This window comes from Apium graveolens, chromosome 4, assembly GCF_009905375.1.
Source record: "Apium graveolens cultivar Ventura chromosome 4, ASM990537v1, whole genome shotgun sequence".
In the NCBI taxonomy this organism is placed as follows: Eukaryota; Viridiplantae; Streptophyta; class Magnoliopsida; order Apiales; family Apiaceae; genus Apium; species Apium graveolens.
In genome coordinates, this window is record NC_133650.1 from 57058013 (window position 1) to 57082588 (window position 24576).

The following is a 24576-nucleotide window of genomic DNA, read 5'->3' on the forward strand; positions in this document are numbered from 1 at the left end:
ATAATAAGTCATTAAAAGCTCTTTTAGTTCGTCTAAATGGTGAAATTGATTCACTAGCTAATTGGGGCTTATCAGAACAACAAACACTATAGATAAGCTGACATAATCTAGCAAAATAGACAGTATTCCTATCATCTGTCATCCTATCCCCAATAAAGCTTAAAACAACACTTGCATAATCAAAATCAGTTTGATTAATGAGAGCATACCCGATTTATTGACTGAGTATGGGGATTGCATCGAAATTAGAACATTTGTTGGCGAAGACCTTTGTAATGCAGTCAAAGAAGAAACTCTATTCCCTCTTTATGTAAGGTCTCTTCAATTGACCGAGCTTTGCCAATGTCTTTTTATACCCCATACTGGCCATCATATTTTGAAGAACTGGCTCCTCAACAGTTGTATAAGCACAGTTCTCAGGCAACTGCAATGTTTGGAGAACTGTAGCCAAAGTCACGATATGGTCATCCTCCCCTGTTGTAAAGATAATACTTGGGGACCCTTGAGCACTACCATCATCATAGATTCCACTTCTCCAAAACTCCAGCACTTGGGTTCCAGAGATTACTTCAGGTTGGGTCAAAGCATACCCAATATCAGAATTAGCAAGGAAATCCTGAATAAAGTGAAGTTTCGATGGAGCTTCAGCCTTACTAAGAATAGATGAGTAGTTGTTAGGAACAAACTTAGCTCCATTGAAAATCAAGTCTTTTGGTGCCATCTCTGTAAGAAAATAAGTGAGAAAATATATTGCTCGAAAGGTGTTTATGAAAATGCCTGTAAGAAAAACTGCTGCAGAGAATATTAGTGGGTGAGTGAAAATAAGAGAGATGAGAGAATAAGAAAAGTAGGTAAAAGATTAGAAAAGATTTTAACTCTCTTATTTATACAGCCCATGTGATAACTGTTAATATTTGAAGCATGGCAGACAAATTACACCTGGCAACGTAAGAACAATCAGTAAAAGTAGCTTCACATATTGGTCTTGTGAAGTTATCTACTAGTTGTTGATTTATTGGAACAAAATGCAATTCCACTGTACCTTCCATCACATGTTCCCTTATGAAATGGTACCTAATGCTGATGTGCTTTGTCATTGAGTGTTGAACTGAATTACCTGTCATATCAATAACACTTTAATTATCACAGTAAATATGGGTTTTAGAAAATTCTAACCCATAATCCAGTAACTGATTCTTCATCCAAAGAATCTGTGCACAACAGCTTCCTATAATAATATATTCTGCTTCTGTAGTTGATGTGGAAATTGACTTCTATTTCTTGCTAAACTAAAAAACCAATCTGCCTCCAAGAAAATGGCAGCTTCCACTAGTGCTTTTCCTGCCTATTTTGCATCCTGCAAAATCTGCATTTGAGTAACCTATTAGCTTAAAATTTGATTCTCTAGGATACCACAATCCCAGATCAGTTGTACCCTTAAGGTACTTAAAAAAAAATTCACAGCTATTAAGTGAGGTTCTCTTGGAACATCCTGAAATCTTACACAAAGACAGTTAGCATACATGATATCAGGTCTCCTTGCAGTTAAATAGAGTAAAGAGCCAATCATACCTCTGTAGTTAGTAATATCTACTGATGAACCAGTATCTTTATCTAACTTGGTTGCAGTGACCATGGGAGTGGATGCAGTTGAACAATCTTGCATTCCAAATTTCTTCAGTAAATTTTCTGGTGTACTTGGATTGACAGATAAAAGTACCTTCTTCATTTTGCTTGACTTGAAGTCCCAGAAAATAGCTGAGTTCTCCCATTATACTCATTTGATATCTTGACTGCATTAGCTTTGCAACCCTCTCACAGAGTTTGGCATTTGTAGAACCAAATATGATATCATCAACATACATCTGTACCAAAAGTACGTCCTTTCCATGGTTGAGGTAGAACAGTGTTTTATCAATTGTACCTCTGTGAAATCCACTTTCCAGAAGGAATTGAGCTAAAGTCTCATACATGCTCTAGGAGCTTGCTTAAGGCCATAAAGTGCTTTGTCAAGCCTGTAGACATGATTTGGAAATTTTGAATCTACAAAGCCTGGAGGTTGTTCAACATAGACCTCTTCTTCCAATTCTCCATTAAGAAAAGCACTTTTCATGTCATTTGAAAGACTTTAAACTTTTTGTGAGCAGCATAAGCCAAAAAGATTCGTATGGCTTCTAATCTAGCAACTGGTGCAAATGTTTCATCATAATCAATACCCTCCTGTTGAGAGTAACCCTTAGCAACCAGCCTTGCTTTGTTTCTTGTAATTATGCCATCACTGTCAGTTTTATTTCTGAATACGCATTTTGTGCCAAAAACTGATCTGTTCTTTGGTCTTGGCACTAGGGTCCAGACTTTATTTCTTTCAAATTCATTTAACTCTTCATGCATTGCTTGCACCCAATCAGCATCTTGAAGAGCTTCTTCCACTTTCTTTGGTTCAGTTTGAGATAGAAAAGAATGATAGAGACATTCATTTGATGTTGCAGTTCTAGTTCTGACACCTGCTTCAGGATCTCCAATAATTAAGTCAGGTGTATGTGATTTGGTCCACTTCCTTGCAGATTAAAGTTGACTTCTAGAACTGGATCCTCCCCCATGATCCATGATGTCTCCATTAGCATTTTCTGATGCTCCCCCTGTAGTTATGCTCTCTGAGACTTCAGAATTTGACTTGGATCCTTCAGGATTTGAAGTATCAGAGTTTCCAGAATTATCAGAATTTGGCTCATCAGAACTAGATGAATCAGAACTTGAAGAGCTAGTGACAGGTTTTGATGCTTCTTGAGAGTCTTAAAATGTGGTAGGATTTCCAGCTTGCTCCCCTGGACAAGTGCATTTTCCTTTGGAGTTGTTACCACAGTTTTAATGACATCAGTACTTACAGGATCAGAGTATAAGTCATCAGAATTTACAGAATCAGAATTTAAGTCTTCATTTTCAAATCTCAGATGATCATGATCATTGAAATCTTCTAGTCCAGTAATCTTCTTATCATCAAAAGATACATTAATAGATTCCATGACAGCCCTTGTTATTAAATTGTAGACTCAGAAGGCTTTTAAGAAAAGTGGATATCCAACAAAAATTCCTTCATCAGCTTTTAGATCAAATTTTGACAGCTATTCGGGATGAGTCTTAAGAACAAAACACTTGCAACCAAATACATGAAAGTATTTCAGATTTGGCTTCTTTTTCTTCACCATCTCATATGGTGTTTTTCCATGCTTGTTTATGAGTGTTGCATTTTGTGTAATAAGCAGTCTGTATAGCTTTAGCCCAAAAGTAGGTTGCAACTTTGCTTCATCAAGCATAGTTCGTGCAGCTTCAATGAGAGTCATGTTCTTTCTTTCTACAACTCCATTTTGCTATGGAGTTCCAGGCACAGAAAATTCTTGTTTTATTCCATGCTCTTTGCAGAACTCTTCCATGATAGAATTCTTGAACTTAGTGCCATTATCACTTCTTATAATTTTAACAGAATCTTTGAGCAACTTATCCAGCTGTCTGACATGATCGGTTAGAGTAGATGCTGTTTCATTCTTCTTATGCACAAAGTACACCCAAGTGTACCTTGTGAACTCATATAGTATAACCATATAATATTTCTTCTTTGCAATAGACATGACATTGACTGGACCAAATAGATCAACATTCAGTAGGTGATAAGGCTCAAGAATTGATGACTCGGTTTTGCTCTTGAAAGAAGATTTTCTTTGTTTTGCCTTTTGACATGAATCACAAAGGCCATCAGGAGCAAATACTAATTTTGGCAGTCCTCTCACAAGATCTTTCTTTACAAGCTCATTTATGTTGTTGAAGTTTAAATGAGAGAGTCTTTTGTGCTAATTCCAGCTTTCTTCAATTGATGCTCTACTCAACAGACAGATTGCAGATCCATCAGAACTTGTTGAAAGTCTGGCTTCATAAATGTTACCATGCCTGTAACCTTTCGAGACCACTTTTCCTATAGAATTGCTTACAAATTCATAGTGTTCTTCAAAGAAATCCACATGATAACCTTTGTCACGGATTTGACTCACACTCAGCAGATTGTGTTTGAGTCCTGAGACAAGAGCTACTGTTTCAATGATGACATTCCTAAGATTAATATTGCCATATCCCAGAGTTTTTCCCATATTTCCATCTCCATAAGAAACTCCTGGGCCAGCTTTCTCCACAAAGTCTGAGAGCAGGGCTTTATTTACAGTCATATGTCCCGAACATCCACTATCCAGTACTAGGATGTTTTTCCTCTTGCCCTGCAATCACAAAGACCACTAATTGTTAGTTTTAAGGACCCATACTTGCTTGGATCCTTTGGCCTTTTTAAGTTTGTTAGCATTTGCAGTGGATTTAATATCAGAGTTTATGCTAACATGTTGTTTATCAGAACTTATATCAGACTTTGCATCAGACTTTACACTAGAAGAAATTAAAGTAACTTTCTTCAAAGAAGGTTTTATTTGATAATAATCACAGTACAAACTATGATATTCCTTACAAGTATAAATGGAATGCCATAAACTACCACAATCAAAACAAGGATTTTGTGGCTTAAACCTAACAGACTGACTCTTAACTCCTGACTTAGGAGGTAAAGAGTTTATATTCTTATTCTTCCTGCAAAAAGAAGCAAGATGGTTAGAGTTTCCACAGTTATAACATTTATTTCTAGGAGCATTAGGAACAGGTATATAATTATTGCTTTTATTCACACCTTCCTTTCCATTCCTATTTTTCCTAGCTGCTTTTACCTTGTTGACATTCCTTATTTCTTTCAGCTTATGCTTAAACTGCTTCTTTGTCATTAAGCCTATATTGACTTCAGCTGGTTTATCCTGTTCTAATTTGTCAGAAGTTGACTTTTCCTTAACTTCTGCTACAGACTTTTTAATCTTTTCAGAATCAGACATTACAGTTTTAGCTACAAACTTAACAGGATTTACCTTTGGCTTAGCAGTTTGTTTAACAACAATTGGCTCAATTTGTTCAATTCCTTTTTCACTTTTATCATCTCCATAACCTAAGCCCTCTTTCCAATTTCCACTACTTAATAAATTCTAAGTTGTTCTGCTAGAGTTAGTACAAGTCCTGATAATCTCTCTTTCCTTTCCTAACTCAGTTTTTAGAGATTGATTCAATTTTAGCACTTCATCTCTAACATAAAAATCATCATCTCTTTCTTTCTGAGTTTGATGGAACTTAACTAACTCATTTTCTAAATAGTCATTCTTTTTCTTATAAGCAAGATTTTCAGAAGTTAATCTTTCACATGTTAAAGTTTGATCTCTGTAACTAATAAATATGGTTTTAAGATATAATCTCAACTCAGTAATATTATCAGTATGGAAAGCATAAGTTGTTTGAGGTACCTTTAATTCAGCAGTTTCAGGGCTGCCATCAGCATTTGCCATTAAAGCATAATTCACCTCATCTTCAGAATCTGAAGAGTCGGTCCAGCTTTTCTTCTTTGTGACAAGTGCCTTTCCTTTGTCACTCTTTCCTTTCTTGCAGTCAGGAGATATGTGACATTTGAGTTGTCTCCTCTGTCAGACTCTGAACTTTTGCCTTCATACTTTCTAAACCCTTTCTTATCAGAACTTCCACCTTCCTTGGAAAACTTCTTTCCCTTTCTGAATTTCCTGTAGGCTATCTTTGTGATACCCTTCACCATAAGAGCACACAATTTTATCATCTCTTCATCAGCATCTATTTCAGGTAAACTTTCAGTTTCTGAATCATCATCATCAGAACTTGATGATTCTGAATCAGACTTTATGATGAGAGCCTTTCCTTTTCCTTTCTTTGAGACAACCACTTTGGGGATTCCTCCTCAGCCTTAAGAGCAACTGTCCTTGACTTTCTCCCATGCCTCTTGCTCCTTTGATCCATCTCAAGTTCATAAGTCTTGAGCATACCATAAATTTCATCATGAGTAGTTTCATCAAGAGCATAGTTGTCTCTTATAGTAGTAGACTTCAAATCCCAACTTTCACGAAGAGCTAAAAGGAATTTTAGATTTGAATCTTCAAGATCATATTTCTTATCCACCAATGACAGATCATTCAAGAGTTTGACAAACCTGTCATATAAGTCAGTTAATGACTCATCAGCTTTTGAGTCAAAGTGCTCATACTGTTGAGTGGGTATAGTCTTCCTGTTCTTCTTGATTGCATCAGTTCCCTAACATCTTGTCTACAAAGCATCCTATATCTCCTTTGTAGTCTTGCAATGAATTACCCTATTTGACATGACATTATCAATGGCACTATGCAGCAAATGCCTTACCTTTACATCCTTGGCAATGGATGAGATATCTTCAGCTGTATACTCACTTTTCTCCTTTGGTATGGTCTTTGCTGGCTGATCTGCAACTACGACAGAGAGCTTGGTTGGCTTATGTGGTCCTTCATTAATTCTGTCAAGGTATTCTGGATCTGTAGCTTCAAGAAACATAGCCATCTTCACTTTCCATATGGGATACTCAGAAGGTCTCAGTATGGGAACCCTAATAGTCTCATATCGACTGTGGATTTGAGTGTTTTTAGTTTCTTCAGTTTTGGTGGGCTTGGTTGAAGTTTCTGCTTCTTCAGAGATGATTTTTTGGATCTTTACTATATGTGTGTTAAAAATAAGCTCTGATACCAATTGTTAGGTCACACAACACTGTAGAAGGGGGTTGAATACAGTGTTTAATACAATTAAATCGATTTCGAACACAAGTAACAGTAAACAGATATATTCAATATAATAAACTCTGTTACAATGGAACTGTTCTCTCTCAGTGATGAACAAATATCATGAGAGCTGCTAGGTTACAATGTATGATCTTCTCGATAATGATAACACATATAGTGTAAACATATGTCTGTGTTTATATAGTATACAGTTACAAGATAACTTCTAATTGATATGGAATATAATTCTGTCTCCTAAAATATATCAATCAGATATCTTATACAAGTCTTCTTATCTTCTAACTCTTTCCATGCATATCTTCTTTTGTATTAGTCTCGATCTTCTTTCCTGTAAATCAGCTTCCTTCCTTAACTGTAAGTCCTCCCGTACTTAAGTTCTAATATCTATCTTCTGATATTTATCTTCTGATAACCTAAGTTATGATATTCTTAAGTTCTGACTTCTAGTAAGTACTGATTCCAGTAAGTACTGATATTTCCTGTTTGTTAAGATCTGAAAACTAAACATGAAACACATTAGACATGACATCTCAAATATATCTAACATCTTCCACAATACCTCGTGGATATATAATAGAATGATCGGCTAACTACAAGGTCATATAAGTCAGTTTTGGATCAGGTAAGTCCAACTGGTTAAAGATTGATAATGGCATTAGATTGATGCTAGCTCCCAAGTCACATAAGCATCTGTCAAAAGACACTTTTCCAATAGTACACAGAATAGTGAAGCTTTCTGGATCTTTAAGCTTCGGAGGAAACTTCTGTTGCAGCACAATAAATGCATTCCTCCGTAAGAGCGACTGTCTCTAAATCATCTAGCTTCACTTTCTGAGAGAGAATACCTTTCATAAACTTTGCATAACTAGGCATCTGCTCAAGAGCCTCAGCGAAAGCTATGTTGATATGAAGTTTCTTGAACACCCCCGGAAACTTCTCAAATTGCTTGTCCATCTTTTTCTTCTGCAACCACTTAGGAAAAGGCGGTGGAGGATAGATCTGTTTCTCCCCTGTATTACCCTCAGGAGGAGTGTGCTCAACAGTATTCTTCCTTGGTTCCACTTCTACTTCTCGCTGCTCTACTTCTTTCTCAGCCTCTGCTTCTTCAGTCAACACTTGAGTTTGTTCGGGATTCGCGACCTTTCCAGACCTTAAAGTGATTGCCTTTACCTGCTCATTAGCTTCCCTCTTTCCTGGCACTTCAGTGTCTCTAGGTAGTGTACCAGGCTGACGATTAAGCAAGGCATTGGTAATTTTCCCAATTTGATTTTCCAAGGTCTTGATAGAAACGGCTTGACTCTTGCACATAAGTTTCAACTCCTCTAATTCAGATGTTTCATTGTCTTGTTGCAGCTGGAGTTGTTATCTTGGTGCATATTGCGGTTGCTGAAAACTAGAGGGGTTGTACTGCTTAGCTGGATATTGCTGATAAGGCTGTTGAACCGCATTCTGAGTGTTTCTACAACTGAAATTAGGATGATTGCGGTTGCTGGGATAATAAGTGGCTGGCACAGGTTGTTGTGAACGCTGAAAGTTGCTCACGAACTGAGCTGATTCACTAGAAATTGCGCACTGATCAATCTCGTGAGCACCAGCACAAAGCTCACAGACACTAGCGATTTGATTAACTCCATAATTAGCCAAAGTGTCCACCTTCGTCGTCAAAGCCTTAAGTTGGGCAGCTATCGCAATTGCTGCATCCAACTCCAGAATTCCTGCTACCTTTCCTTGAGTCAGTCTCTGGGAAGGATTCTGTACTCATTAGCAGCCATCAGTTCAATAAGTTCATAAGCTTCATTGTAGCTTTTAGCCCACAAGGCTCCTCTGGATGCTGCATAATGCATGGTTCTAGAAGTAGCACCCAATCCATTGTAGAAACAGTTAATAATCATCCAATTATGCATGCCATGGTGTGGGCACTTCCTTAGCATCTCCTTATATCGATCCCAAGCCTCACACAGAGATTCTCCAGTTTGCTGAGCAAACTGAGTAAGAGCATTCCTGATTGCAGCAGTCTTCACTATAGGGAAGAATTTAATGAGAAACTTTTGAGCAAAATCTTCCCAAGTGGTGATAGACCCTGCTAGTAGAGAATGTAACCAACACTTAGCCTTGTCCCTCAGAGAGAATGGGATGAGTCGCAGCTTGATAGCATCTTCAGTCATATCATTGAATTTGAACGTGTCACAGATCTCGATGAAATCCCTGATGTGCATGTTGGGGTCTTCAGTAGGAGAACCCCCAAACTGAACTGAATTCTGTATCATCTGAATCGTGCTTGACTTGATCTCAAAAGTGTTGACCCTGATGGTTGGCCTGATGATGCTTGACTGAATGTCATTAATCTTAGGCTGAGAAAAGTCCATCAAAGCCTTAGGATTTTCTGCTTGATCACCCATCTCTACTAAAGCTGGTTCCTCGACTTTCTCTTCTTCTTCTTCTACCTTCTTTTCTTCCTCAAAAACTTCCCTTCGAACCGCCACAAGTTTTTCCTTGGCTTTATCCAGTGTTTTCTTACGAGTATGCGAACGCGTATGCATACACCCTCGCTAGAGTACCCGAAATAAGACAATAAAACAAATAAATAACAATATCCGAGTCAATGAACTTTAATGACCACTGATGGAAAGCACATAAACTATAAATTAACACTGCAGTCCCCAGCAGCGGCGCCAAAAACTTGTTAGTCACTAATCACGCGCTAATAATTCACGCAAGTATACGCGTTCGCAAGTAATATAAAATCTTTTCTAGTTCGTTCCCACAGAGACTGGCGTTGGTTAACTATTTAATTCATGCATTTAAGCAACAATGTATGGATATTATTCAATGCTAAGACGATAACAATTTGGGTTGTTTATAACTAAGAATTAAGCTAACAATTATAACTAAGAGAGTAAGATTGGTTGAATTAATATATATGACAAACATGGAATTCTAACTTCATTAAATACTTCATTCAATAGCTTTATTATTCTTAACCTTAGCATGCAATGGTGATGACACTAATCAGACAACACGAAACTGATAAACTCCAACTTTCGTTGCACGAGTACCATATTACCAGACATTCACAAAAGAGATAGAAGTTGAATAGACACCAATTATATTAAGACCCTATATTTTTATAAAATTTGACAACATAACGGTTTAAGCACAAGTTATTTATCATGATTATACAGGGCAAGTAAAATGGGTAAAAATACCTATGAATCATGTAAAACAATAACACATGAACCTATGCTAGCATGGCAAGTTCTAATTCCTTAAATTCACTGTCGCTTCATTAAGAATTAACACGCTATCTTACAAGTTCGCGACTCTTATAAGATGAATAAGCACAACCAATACTAGGTTATCATACAATCACCACACACTAAGGCATCGAAACAATTTAACTAAAGAAATCCATAAATAAATCCGCTAGAACCCCACGATAACGATTAGCCCATATTCGGACTCATCATCAACGTGGGTTCCGATGAAAGCATGGTACAACAAACGTAGTCTTTATACTTAAATAACAAAACCAAGTATGAAATAGGAGTAAAGGTTCACAAGTAAGAAAACTAGCATACAAGTTACAACTTAAAATAAAGATTCACAAGTAAAAACAAGATCTTCTTCATCTTCGTTGAATCGTGCTAATACGGTCTTCTTACGACTCTCCTTGCGCTCTGGTACGTCTCTCTTATGAAAACGTTCTTATTTCAATGTATATAGCAGCCCTAATCAATCTAGAAGTCTCCCAATTAGAATTGCATTAGAATCAGGATTCAAAACTTTCGCATCGGCACGGGCGCGCGCTATCATAGCGCGGGCACGCTATCATTCTGGAATCCTGGAGCGGCCGCCCGTTATCACCGCACGGGCACGCCGTCCTTCTGGGAAAAACTCAGATTTCATCTTTTTCCTTCCTGCTTCGAGCCGGCTTTCCACAGCTTTTATTCCAACACCACCTTGACACCAAATTAGCACGAAAACAATGCTAATTAACCTGATTACCTAGATAATACCTGAAATGTAAAAACACTAGAAACACATTAAAACACTTAATAACTTGAGTACAAATGCATCAATTCAAAGCTTATTAGTGCATAATAAATTGTCATAAATGCCACTCAACAATGATAAATGACTTGCAGCTTCATGACAAATACTATGAAGCTGAGGAGGTCAACCTGAAATTCTTGCTCACCCTTCTTGACCATTTAGAACAAAAAAAAAAATTCTATTGGAGAAGGAAGAGAACTAAGTAGAATGACACTGGAAGTTTTGTATGGAATTTTGAAGACTTATGAGCTGGAAATGTTACAAAGAAAGTCAGTGAGAGCTGGTCAAGGGCATGTTATTGATAAAAATAGTGCCTTAGTTTCCAATGACTGTAAGTCATCTGATGATGAACTAGACGATCAAACTCAAGTTGTCCACCTGTTGAGCAGAAGAATAAAGAGCCATAGAAGCAATTCATACTGGAAATAGAAGAGGATAAATTCTACATCCTTGATGAACTGGATGAGATGGACAAGTCAATGACTTATCTGGAAAGAAAATTCTCCAACATAAGGGTAAAGAAGCCAAAGTTTTTCAAGAACAAGGGTAAGACCTCCAAAAACAACATCAATTGGAAAGGAAAAACATTGTTCAACTCAGCTAGCAAAGGTGGCTACAGAACAGGATCAATTGATAAATCAAAGATAAGATGTTACAATTATGATAAGTTAGGTCGCCTTGCTACTGAGTATAGAAAGCTTAAAAAGTGAAGAAGGATAAAACTTATTTGGAATTTGAAGCAAAATATGAAGCTCTCTAGAGAAAGAAATAGGGAAAGGCTTATATTGCAGAAGGCAAGAGTTGTGATGATACTGATGAAGATGATGACAATGAAGAATTTGGGAATTATGCTCTTATGGCTCTAGAGAAAGGAGAATCATCTGCATCAATATCAGAGGTACCAACTCTAACCACAATTGATTTAGATGCAAGTTAATATAAAGAAATTGTTAAAAATATGAGTGTAAAGATGTTTCATATCCACACAAGCATGATGACAACTACTGAGGAAGTGAGTAGGTAGTCAAAAATTAATGAGAAGCTTGAGATAGAAATACAGGAATTGGAACTGCAGCTTGTTCGTCTTGAGACAGGCAAGCAAGAAAATGAGCTCAAGTATGCTAGTGAAATGGAAGCAGTGTTGAGAGAAAAATTAGAGAAGAATGATTTTAAGCTCAAATCATATAAAAATGCATCTCAGTTGGTTGGACAATATCATGAGGAAAAAACCACATGCTAATATAGCTATTGACTTGGACTATGAGGCATTGAATTCTCACAAGAAAGGTGAAGCTGACAAGGGAAAAGAAGCAGTGAATCATGATGTTCCTGTGATGCTAAAGAAAGTAAAAGCACCTCTATTCAAAGCTTGTGAGGTTGATTTCATCGAAGTTGAGTTGGTCATTAAGCAAAAAATTGCAGATGAAGATAATGAGAAGAAAAATGCAGAAACCACCCCTACTATTGAAAATAAAAGAAGCTTATAATAAACCAACCCACAAAGACACCAAAAAAGGAAGTCAAAACTGAGGATGTTGGAAAAAAGAAAAAGAACAGAAATGGAAAAATAGGTGTAAACAAGAGCAACAATTATGCCTATGTTGTAGATGCTCCAAGGAAGCAATGTCAAAAGTGTGCCTCAACAAATCACCTAACTCACCTTTATAGAAAGGCTGTTAGTGAGCCAAAAGTAGGAGCATGCAAATACAACGAGGCACTGGATGAAGATCCCTATTCATTCTGTGATAAGTTTGATTGCACTCCTTGCAATATGAAGGTTGTGACAAGCTGTCATAAATTGAGAAAAGATCTCAAGGAAGTAAATCTTGGATCTACAGTTAAACAGGATAATGCTAATCAAACAATAAATGATGTTCTTTTTGAAAACTCAAACTCTACTTCTGCAACTTCTGTGAAAACAAAAAAAGAAAGTACCCAACACTGCTTGGGTAGCTAAACATACTTAATTCTCATTGTGTGAAAGGCAATAAGAATAAAGTCATATGAATCATTGATAGTGGATGTTCCAGGCATATGACAGGTGATAAATATAATTTGAGGAGATGGCTGGCCCATTGGTGACTTTTTGAGACAACAATAAAGGATTTACAATGGGATATGACAAGTTAATTTCTGGGAATGTTGTCATTGAAGATGTAGCACTAGTTGCTGGTCTTGAAGTAAATCTTCTAACTGTCAGCCAATTTACAGACAATAGGGTTCAAGGTGATATTTGACAAAGAAGACTGCTCAATCACTAGCAAGGAAACTGGTGAAGTTGCTTTGAAAGGAGCAAGGAAAGGAAGCCTGTTTATTGCAGATCTAATTCAGCAAACATGGATGGAATTTGTTGCTTCTACACCAAGGCATCCATTGAGCAAAGCAAATTGTGGCACAAGAAGCTCTCTCACCTGAATTATAAAGTAATCAATACCCTGGTGAAAAAGGAATTAGTGAGAGACATGCCAAATCTGGAAATTGCTCAAGATGACGTTTGCAAGGCTTGTCATAAAGGCAAAATGAAGAGGTCCAGTCACAAGAGCAAGACTATAAATTCAATAAGTTCACTATTGCAGCTTATTCAGATGGATCTGTTTGGACCAATTGTTATCTTGTCTATCTCAAAAAAAATGTGCTGGTAATGGTGGATGACTACTCAAGATACACTTGGGTGGAATTTATGCATTCAAAAGATGAAACCCCACACATCATCATTGAACATATAAAGAAAGTTGAGAAGCAGGCTGAGGATCAAAATTGTGTCAAAAGATTGAGGAGTGATAATGACATAGAATTCTTTAAGTGAATTCTAGAAAGACAAGGGCATTGTTCAAGAGTTCTCAGCTGCAAGGACACCCTAGCAAAATGGTGTGGTTGAAAGGAAAAAAAGAACTCTAGTTGACATGCAAGAACAGTGCTGCAAAATGCCAATTTGCCAACAAGTTTTTGGGAAGAAGCTGTCAATACTATATGCTATACTCAAAACAGATATTTAATCAACAAAAACCTTGGAAAATCACCTTACTCAATTTTGTCAAAAAGAAAGCCTACTGTGAAGCATCTACATGTGTTTGGAAGCAAATGCTTTGTGCTAAAGACAACTTTGAATATGTTGGAAAATTTGACTCTAAAGTTTTTAAAGCTATTTTTCTGGGATATTCATTGGAAAGAACTGCCTACATTTTTATGTGCTTGAGCAAAAGAAAAGTATGGAAAGCACTGATGTTACCTTTGATGATGACAAGTGTCCATACTTGGAATGCCTTGATGAAAATGAAGCTGAAGCCCTAAAATTTGAAAATTTGAACATTGATAGTGATTCTGAAGATGATGTTGAGACCAACACAGTCAACAGAATGGAGGAAGAAATAAATGAACAAGTAAACCATGGAAATGAGAAGTCTTTTCAAAACAGAAGCTCACCTGAATTTGATGGCACAAACTCAGGGGGAGAAAGTGATGACAGTTCTGTAAACAACAAAGAAAATATAGACAACTCTTGTCAACAATATCATACCAAGAAATGGGATAGAAGTCACACAAAAGATACAATAATTGGTGATCCGAATGTTAGAGTGAGGACTAGGAGTGCAACTGTAAATGAATGCTTGCATGCATGCTTTCTTTCACAAATTGAGCCTAAGAAAACTGAGGAAGCTCTACTTGATCCTGATTAGATAACTTCCATACAGGAAGAGCTAAATCAATTTGAAAGAAATAAAGTTTCAGAATTGGATCCTATACCAAATAACAGAAGCACCATTGAAACAAAGTGGGTGTACATGAACAAAATGGATGAAAATGGAATTGTAACTAGAAACAAAACAAGACCGGTTGCCAAAGGCTACTCACAAGAAGAAGAAATTGATTCTGATGAAACTTTTACTCCAGTTATAAGACTAGAAGCAATAAGTATCTTTCTTGCATTTTCTGCACATTCTTTTTAGATATATCAAATGGATGTGAAAAGTGCAATCATTAATGGTGAATTGGAAGAAGAAGTCTATGTACAAAAGCCACCTGGCTTTGAAGATCCAGAATTTCCAGACTTTGTTTACAAACTGTTAAAGGCCCTTTATGGATTGAAGCAATCACCTAGAGCATGGTATGACACACTGTCAAAATTCTTGCTCAAATATGGATTTAAAAGAGGTACAATTGATAAGATTCTATTCTACAAGCAGCATGATGGTGATATCATCCTGGTCTAAATCTATGTGGATGATATCATTTTTGATTCTACAAATGAAAAGCTATGTCAAAGATTTTCTAAACTCATGCAGAGTGAGTATGAAATGAGCATGATGGGAGAATTAAGTTACTTCCTTGGCCTTCAAGTTAGCCAAAGAAGTGATGGAATTTTTATCAGTCAAACCAAGTATGTCAAAGATTTATTGAAGAAATTTGGAATGGTTGACTGCTCACCTGCATCAACACCTATGTCTACAGCTACTAAGTTGGATGAAGATAAGAAAGGAAAAAGTGTACACATTTCAGGTTATGGAGGAATGATTGGATCTTTGTTGTACTTAACTGCTAGTAGGCCAGACATTATGTTTGCCACATGTTTGTGTGCTAGATTTCAAGAAAATCCCAAAGAATCACATTTGATGGTTGTAAAGAGGATTTTCAGATACTTGAAAGGAACACCAAACTTGGGATTATGGTATTCTAAGGGAACTGGATTTGAAGCTGTTGGATACACATATGTAGATTTTGTTGGATGCAGGGTAGACAGAAAGGGTACAAATGGAAGCTGTCAATTGCTTGGTCAAAGACTTGTATCTTGGTATAGTAAGAAACCGTAATTTGTGTCAACTTCCACAGCTGAGGCTGAATATATAGCTGCTGGAAGTTGTTGTGCTCAAGTGCTTTCGATTAGAAATAAATTAATGGATTATGGCCTAGTGTTACATAAAATTCCAATTATGTGTGACAATACAAGTGCCATATCTATTGTTGTTAACCAATTAATCATTCTAGAACTAAGTACATTGATGTAATGTACCATTTTATTAGAGAACATGTTGCAATGGTACCAGTGAACTTATTTTTGTTTTAACAGAAAATATTTAACTGTCATTTTTACTAAACCTTTGGATGAAGAAACTTTAACTAGACTTGTAGGTGAAATTGGAATGTTAAATTCTTCATTCTAAAGGCAAGAACTCAACTAATGTGTTGCAGCAGATTAATTTCTAATAAATCAAAATTGATTTGATTAGAAATTAATTGGAGTATGATTTATAAATATTTCAGAACTCTCTGTACATATTTATTTTTCAAAATTTAAAATTTAACTTGGAATTTTTCAAATTCTGAGAAAAAAAATTCTAACTGTTAATTTATATTTTCAATATGTGAAATTAACATAAGGCATAACTAAAAGAGAATAAAAGTATATAAAGAACTAAGTTCTCGACAAGTCTAAAGGAATTCTCGACAATTCAATTTTGAGACTTCTCGATAGAGTTCTCATTAAGTCTATTTCATGACTTCTCAAAGAACTTCTTGACAAGCCTCATTATGACTTCTCGATAAATGTTGTAGAGATCTCGACATATGTTTAATCATGGAGTTCTCTACAAGTATAAATTTTAGATTTCTCGATAATTCAGAACTGAAATAAATTATTTCAATAAATTATTTTAGTAAAATACTTTTGATATAAAATTATTCTAATTTTATATTGATTTATTCAATGTAAATTGGAATAATTCAGTCCAATTAGGACAAACTGGGTATTTATTCTACATCTCGATAAGTCACTATCTAGTTCTCGATAAGAGTAAGGATAATGACATCTCGACATGAGTTTTCTAATTCACATGACTTCTCGATAAGAAAATATTAACGATTTATTTCTACTTCTTGATAAGTCACATCTATAAGCCTATAAATACCCAGGCATCTCGACATAACCCCTCTCTACACTTTTGAGATTTCAATTGACTAAGCTTTTGCAAATCTTCACCTTTCTCTCTCGTTTCGAACTCTTTCTTTCTCAAATCTCTTACCCATTCCAAATGAAACACTTACAGTGGCTGCAAACAATGTTAGAGTTGTTATCCCAAAGGATGGTACCAACTACTTAGCATTTACAGGTGTAAATCAAGCTCCTGACAGTTTCAAATGCTTTGTCAAGTTTCTTTCTAAATTGTATCTTGCAGGAGATTTAACTGTTAACCCTGTTCTCTACCTGGATGTGCTCAATGAATTCTGGAACTCAGCTGTGGTGAATATAGTTGTGCATGAGAACCAGGCAGTTTCCTTGGTTATGAATTGCTCAATTCAGGGAAGATAGGTGGAGTTTGATGCCAATGATGTCAACAGAGCTTTGGGAATCCCTACAGATGGCATGGTGGAGGTACCTACAACACAAGAATTGGATGAGTTTATAGATTTTATAAACTATAGTGAGAAGATCAACGTTGACAGCCTGAACAAGAAGCATCAAATGAGGGAATGGTCTTTTCTATTTAATTCTATTGTGAGGGCTTTCACTTGCAGGAAGACTGGGTAAGACAACATATCCAGTATAGTTCAGAAGCTGGTGTTCTCCATGGCACACAACAGACACATCAATATTGACCTATTGATCCTGGAAGAACTTAGCACCAGTTCACAATGCCACTGGTAAGTAGAGGTAATGAAATATTCTTCCCTAGATTCATGTCTACTTAAAATTATAAAGTTGCAAACATTTATATGATTGATGGATTTGATAGAAGTAAAATAGAAAAATTGTAAACAAGTGTCCAAAATCTTACTTGGATCACTCATTACAAAGAATCAGGTGAAGATAGCCCTAAATGTTACTAACTTTATGCTGGAGAGATTTATGAGCTACCTTTATCCTATGCCTGACATGATGTCTAGTTCTATTTCTAGTTCAGTCATGGCTTTTGCACTTGTAGGAGCACAAACACAGGATAACCAATAAGTGCCTTCCCAAATTGAGACCCTTTCTTCAAAACCACTAGAAACTAGGGAACTAACTACTTCAGCCTCCCAACAGGTTGGAGTTAGTAAAAAGAATAGAAAACAGACACCATTAGTTACTATTTCTAAGAGTGGTGAGGACCAAATAATCATAGAGTTAAACCTGGTCAGAAAGTCAAAGAAGCCAAGGAAGGTTAAGTTGACCACTCAAATAACCACCTCTGCATCTTCTCAAAAAGATGAAGTTGTAATAAAGGGGGTTGATTAGACTCTAGGGGCACCTTGTTAATAAGGTGTCACTATTGAACACAGCAATCTCCCTACTGCATCCTGTAAAGAGTCTGCACAAAAAAGTAATTTGGATGGCACAAACACTGAGATCACATCAATTAAAACTCCCTCATTAACTCATAGGGAGTTGCCAAAAATTAGTTCTGAAATATCAAATCTTATTTCTCAAATTTCTTCTTCTTACACTGAAAGGCTTGAATCCAACTGTCAGTCCTTGCCAAAATCAAGTGACACAGTTCAAGAAACTTTGATCACCACTCAGACACTACAATTGGATGGTGAGAGGCTACATGCTGAGGTAGACCTTGATGACACCATCACAAATATAGGGGTTTCATCAGTTTTCACTAAAGACCCTATGCATGTCACCCAAACACTTTCATGTGCACCACAGTCTTCACAGACTGCTAGGATGGGGAGCTACATGAATCCTCTCAAATTCAATTGGAGGTTTCTCTTGAAGAAACAACTCCACTCACAACCTTGGATGAAATTGCATTGTCAATTGAAGCTAGGAGTACAATTGCCAATGATCCAGTCATTGAGGAGGCAAGCATAGCACATTTAAGTGCCAGTTCCTTGCAAGAGGAACAAGGGTTTGAAGTCATGGTACATGATAGTAACCTGGTCAAATCTCCTTCAATTCAAATGGAGGTTCCCTTTAGTGTTGAACAACACACTATCAAAACCACAACTACTGTTGTGAGTCCAACTGTGACCTCTATCACAGGTACTGCTACCACCTCCATCTCAAAAACTATAACAGACCAACCCTCAACCTCAAACACTGCACCTCAACCGTCTCATCTCATATATCAATGGCTGCAGGATGCTTAAACTCATCCAATTACAATGAATGACCTTCTTGTAGACCAACTAGCTGACCTTGCAAACATTACCAACAGTTACTCACAAATGACATGTCCAATCAGGATTATCAAGCCATCTTATTGTCACACAAAGAAGATATAGAAGAACAACAAAACAAGATTGTTGATGAAGCAGAGCAAGATAGGAATGTAGATGCTTGGTTATCTAAAGATTTTAGTTTGGATATGGATGAGGCCTTGGCTAGATTTAGAGAAGAGTATGTCACCATCCTAGGGGAAATGCCAAGGTTCTCAGTCCACAAGAGGATATGAAGCTTTCCACTTTATTGGAAAAGCCTTGAAAAAGACACTGGATAGTCATCGAGACAAGGTCAAGAAATTGGCGACATAAAGAATTGATTAACTTGTTCCATCTCAGATTGAGATAAAAAATAAGTTTAACAAATTTGCTGAGAGGATGGCCATATTTGATTTGATTGGTGTGGAGATTAACATCAAGAATGTAAAGAAATCATCTCTAGCTCTTCATGAAGTTGTCCAACAGCAAATAACAAGCAACAATGACACAAAGTTAAAGTTGGAGCAGCTTCACAAAGACAGATATGAACCTTCAGCCTTATTGATGGAGGAAATTAAAAAATCAATTCAATCTACTTTTGGTGCTCCTCTCTCAACTAGCTCTCGATCTCTAACCTCCATATCCACCTCAACCAATCTTCAGATACAGAATCTTCAGGCTCAAGTCACAGAATTTCAAGTATCCAATGTCACTATATTAGCTCAAGTATCATAATTAACCTCATTGGTTCAAAGTCAGCAACAAGACATAAAGTCCCTGGTAGACTCCCACCAACATCTCCAAATGTAAAATCCAGTATCCTTGGGAGATATTATGGGAGCTTTAAAAATACCTCTTCCAGACTTACCAGAAACAGTAAGGACCCAAATCCCTCTACCTTCAATCATTATGCCTGCTACCAAGACAAAGGGGGAGATGGAGCGCTACACCATATATTGCCTCTAGAAACACTTTTTTGGGTGTTACAAGCAAAAATGTTACCTAAAATAATTAAAAATGGATATAAGGCAATACTTTTTTAAATGTTGCCATTGATGTCATTCAGTCTTCCCTTAGAAAAAATTATGTTTCTACTGTAACATAAATTATAGTGTTATAATTGTTGTTTTAAAAAATGTTACTAAAATTGAAAATTTAAGCTGCAATCAGCTAAATTCTTGGCGGTTCAAATTTTGACTCAAAATTTTGGCCAGCCGGACGCTGAAAATTAACCCGCCCTCCTTACTAAAAATCTAAAATTAATAAAAAAATCTCAAAATGCTCAGAACTCTCAAAATGTTCTCTAACCCCACTTCTCTACACCCTTCCTTCATATCATTCACTCCAACTAAAATATCTTCACCACATTAACACATTTATTGTCAAAAAAGTAAGATAATAGTTCAATTACCTTTTAGGGTTATAGTAGTCAAGTTCTTCCAATTAGGGTTTCTACACAAGGCTTCAGTTACGAATTTTACACAAGATTTTTGGAGTTTTCTACACAAGGTTTGAATTAGATTTTTATGTTAAAGCTTTCATTTTTTATCATCCTAATTATCATTTTTGTGTTTGTTGTTATTTTTTTGTTATCTTTCTATGTATAAACCTAGTAATTGATGTATTGAAGAATCCAAATTGAGAGGGAGAGAGTCAGATTTGTAGAGAGAGGGGGATTAAAAAGTGATATAAAGAAAGGAATAAGAGAAAGATCGATAGAAATAATTAGATAGAGATATAATGATACAAGGGGGAGAGATAAAGAGTGTATGTGGTTGATTTCCATATTACTGTATCTTTTTAAGAATGTTTTTAAGGACTTAAATGTTTGTTCCATGGTTATAATTATTTCCTTTCTTCTATAGCAGATCTGCATCAATCGTTTCTTGATAGAAAAAAGTTTTAGTAATTTTGTAGTTGTTTTTGTTGTTGTTGTTGTTGTTGTTGTTGTTGTTGTTGTTGTTTTTGTTGTTGTTGTTGTTGTTGCTAAATATCCATAGTATGAACTTTTTTAATGTTGTGATAGTTTTAATAATGTAAGTAATTATTTTAATTTAGTTGTGTTATAGTGGTAAAGAGATGTTGCTTTTGCTAGTATGACATGTTATTATTTTAACTTTGTTGAGATTTTTGTTAGAACTTAATTTTGCAAAAGTAAAGATTTACATGATATTACAATAGTTCCTCGGTAAAAAAGGAATATACACCTCTTTCATTTTTATTCCTTTTTATACATATACTGTATTTATCTAAATGATAACAAATGTGTCTGATGTTTTCCTCATATTGACAATACTGTATAGAGCTCTTGTTCTTTTACGTTAGAATTCTGAGGTTGATAAAAGCATAAGGTTGGCACTTAGGGATAACCAGCGTGGTGTTATCATGGCACAATATTTTGCAAATCATTTATCCGAAAATGCTCATTCAGGCATGTGCTCATTATTCCCTTATACCATGCACTTTTTTTTGTTATTCATTTTCTTTGTTCAGGTTTTATGATAAGCATAAATTTCATGGCGATAGTTTAATTTCATGACAGGGCAAAGACTTCCTCTTGTGATTTAGATATGATTTGGCATACCTTTGTTGTTTACTAGGTATGTAGTCATTTGTTTAGTATATACCAATTTAATTGATATTTTCTAATCTTTTGTACTTTTTTGTGCCCCCGTTAGTTTTATGTTGATGGTGGTTCTCAATTTATATCAGTAGTTCTATTAGGATAGATATAGTTTGTAGCTTTCTAGAATTATAACTTATTCATGTTTGCCAAAACTAGTTTTACCTACTGGTGCACTAGCTCTATGGTTATTGGTGCACAAGCTCTAGTTTTACCCATTAATAGCTAAGATTTGTTTATAAGTGACAGCTTGAGTTATCTGATATTAGTAAGTTCCCTCTGAAGTACAGAACTCTTCCAAAAACTCCTTCATAACCTAATGTGATAATTCCGGACATTTTCCGTGTTTTGACTTTTTTAATCCGGATTACGGTTTGACCCGTGTGCGGCCCGACGCAAGATTTTCGATACGATAATCATTTCGGTGAATCATCAAAACCCGTATTCTCAAAAGACGGGATATTATTACATTATTTTCGTATAAAGTGTTTTATAAAAAGCCCGGTGTGGGTAATTATCCAATACGAGTATCAAATCGGATCGTTTTTACAGTTACTTAACGGCTAAGTAACTAATTTATCGATCCAAAACAATCCAAGACGAACGAATATTCCCTTAATATATGTAGCCCTTTTATTATTTCATTTTATTCGTATAATCATAATCGATCAGTAGAAATAAAGAATTTACAGAGATAAACCCTAAAAATATTACATTCTTGAGAATCAATCGCACAAACGAAGGCGTTATCGAACTCTGATTCGGGCGTGCAATATATCCATTTTGTGCGGAAATTACAGTATTTTTCTTATTTAATTTTTTATATTCGAATTATATATGGATTAAATTAGGAATTTTTGTTCTTGATGTTTGTGATATGATTTGATGGCATAATCATGTATATCTTTCCTTCCTGATCATTTTGGTATATTATATGTCAAAAACCGAGTTGAATAACATGTAGAAATTGACGTTTGATTCTGGAAAATTTAAACTAGGGTTCTAACAGTTTGAATATTCTTAATTCGAATTGGGTATTTCATTTTTATTGATTCTGGGTTGAATTAGGCGATACCAGCTTGTAGATCGTATTAAGTTGAGTTTAATTATGTGCTTAAATGCTCTGTTGGTTGCCGGAAAAATATCACCTTAAAAGCTTGAAGCTTCGCAGGCGATAATGGCGTTCTAGCCGAGAAACTGGTTTTAGGGGTGATAAGCAAGAAAAAAACACATCCCCGGGTTGCTGCTAAAGCCAGGAATCGTTTGGTATACAGAATCGTACAAACCGATTTGTGTTTGCTGCTAGATCGACTCGCCGAATTCTTTCCCCGGCCACCGGATTCTGGAACCGGCCGGCGTGTTCTCGATCGACCCGGTCGGGTCAATTTCGACCCGGGATACAACCCGGTTTCAACCCAAAATTTTGCTTAATCAAATTCTTACAACTGTTTTTACACTTTAGTCACTGAAGTTGTTATATTTTTATAAAAACGGGATTGTTGTTTACTTTATTTGAAAAATGATATTTTTATTATTTAAAAATTCAGAAAATGTTTATTTAATTATTTTTAAATTCAGAAAATTGTTTTAATTCTTTATTAATTTAAAAATAAATCAAAATTATTTTATTAATTAGTTTTTAATTAATTAAATTAATCGATTAATTTATAATTAATTGATTAATTAATTTAATTAATTATTAATTAATTATAATTGATTTAATAATTAGATTTAATGATTTATTTTTGATTTAAAAATTCTGAAAAATATTTTCGAGCTTGAAAATATCATTTTAAAATTATTTTCAAGATTTGATAATTATTATTAAATTATTTTAAAGTCAGATTCGGGTGTTCGAACCCTATTATTTAATTATAAAATGATTCGGAGTCCCGTTTTAATTCCGAAAAATGTTCAAAAACACGTATTAAATACCTGGAAAATTATTTTGACTCCGAATCTTTTTTGAAAAATCATTTTGATCGAATACCTTGCGTGCTATGTGCTACGTGCTAGTTGATTGATGTGTTATATGCCTATGTGGTTATTGTTGGACGGTTTTTGTCATAAATTTCAATCCGTAAATCGGATTTGGATAAAACGAAGGATAGATAAAAGCTTATGACGTCTATGGGACGATTAGAATAATATGAGTTCGAATATTGATAGATACTTGTGATGCCTAGCAGAGTAAATGAGGCATAGAAAAGAAAGCCAGTGATAAATAAATAGAACTGAAGCATAGAAAGAGAAGGCGAGTGATTGATAAATAGAAGCAAGGCATATAAAGAGAAGGAAAGTGGTTGATGCATAAAACTGTTGGATGAGTACAAGTAAAGTTGGAAATCATCTGTGATATGGAAAGTACTTCTGAACCTTCTTCAAGTTATATTGCAAATATTTTCAAACTTTCTCATAACATGTTGCTAGTATTCAAAATAAATCATGTTTTATATTACAAGCGCTTTAAACTATTCAAGCTTGAACCCTGATTCTTATTGATCTTGAGCCATAAGCCTTATTCTTCATAAACCATTGATTGTTGAATTATTAGATACGATTTAGACACATACGATACTACTCCACAAATACATATCTACCACATACTGATTTCTAATATTGAATTGCTTGACATACCAACCCTTATTCCTTATTTAACAGAAGACCAATCCTTGTAAACCTTGAACCCTTGGTCTTCTACTTTCTGATTCTTTCCTTGATTGAAAGCTAATATTTTTGAAATCTTTGTTATACCTTCATGGTATTGTGAATCAACCTATGCTTCAAGATAAATGTTGTTAATGATTTAGCTTATTAAATTACATTGGTTATCATATTGAATTATTTTAAAATTGGATGGTTTTATAAATATGGACCAGATTCGTGGTCATAATAGGCCAATGCGTGCCTTGGATCAGTATATAGAGCAAAGCTGGGAGCCTTGCTCGGGGTTAGTGCGTGACTGATCAGCAGCCTAACCTTGGTTTTTAAAATGAAAAGTGAATATCCAATTCTAATCATTGCTTATTCAGAAACTTGATTCTTCTGAATTATTTCAATTAGTTATTGTTTAACCTC

General features: G+C 35.5%; 1 non-coding gene across 1 annotated transcript; it reads left to right on the forward strand.

Moving 5' to 3' along the window:
* The first annotated feature begins 8603 nt into the window (after positions 1 to 8603).
* On the forward strand, positions 8604 to 8710 carry LOC141722713 (small nucleolar RNA R71). The gene has a single exon (XR_012575718.1). It is a non-coding gene; the product is annotated as a small nucleolar RNA R71 (small nucleolar RNA).
* Positions 8711 to 24576: the final 15866 nt, after the last annotated feature.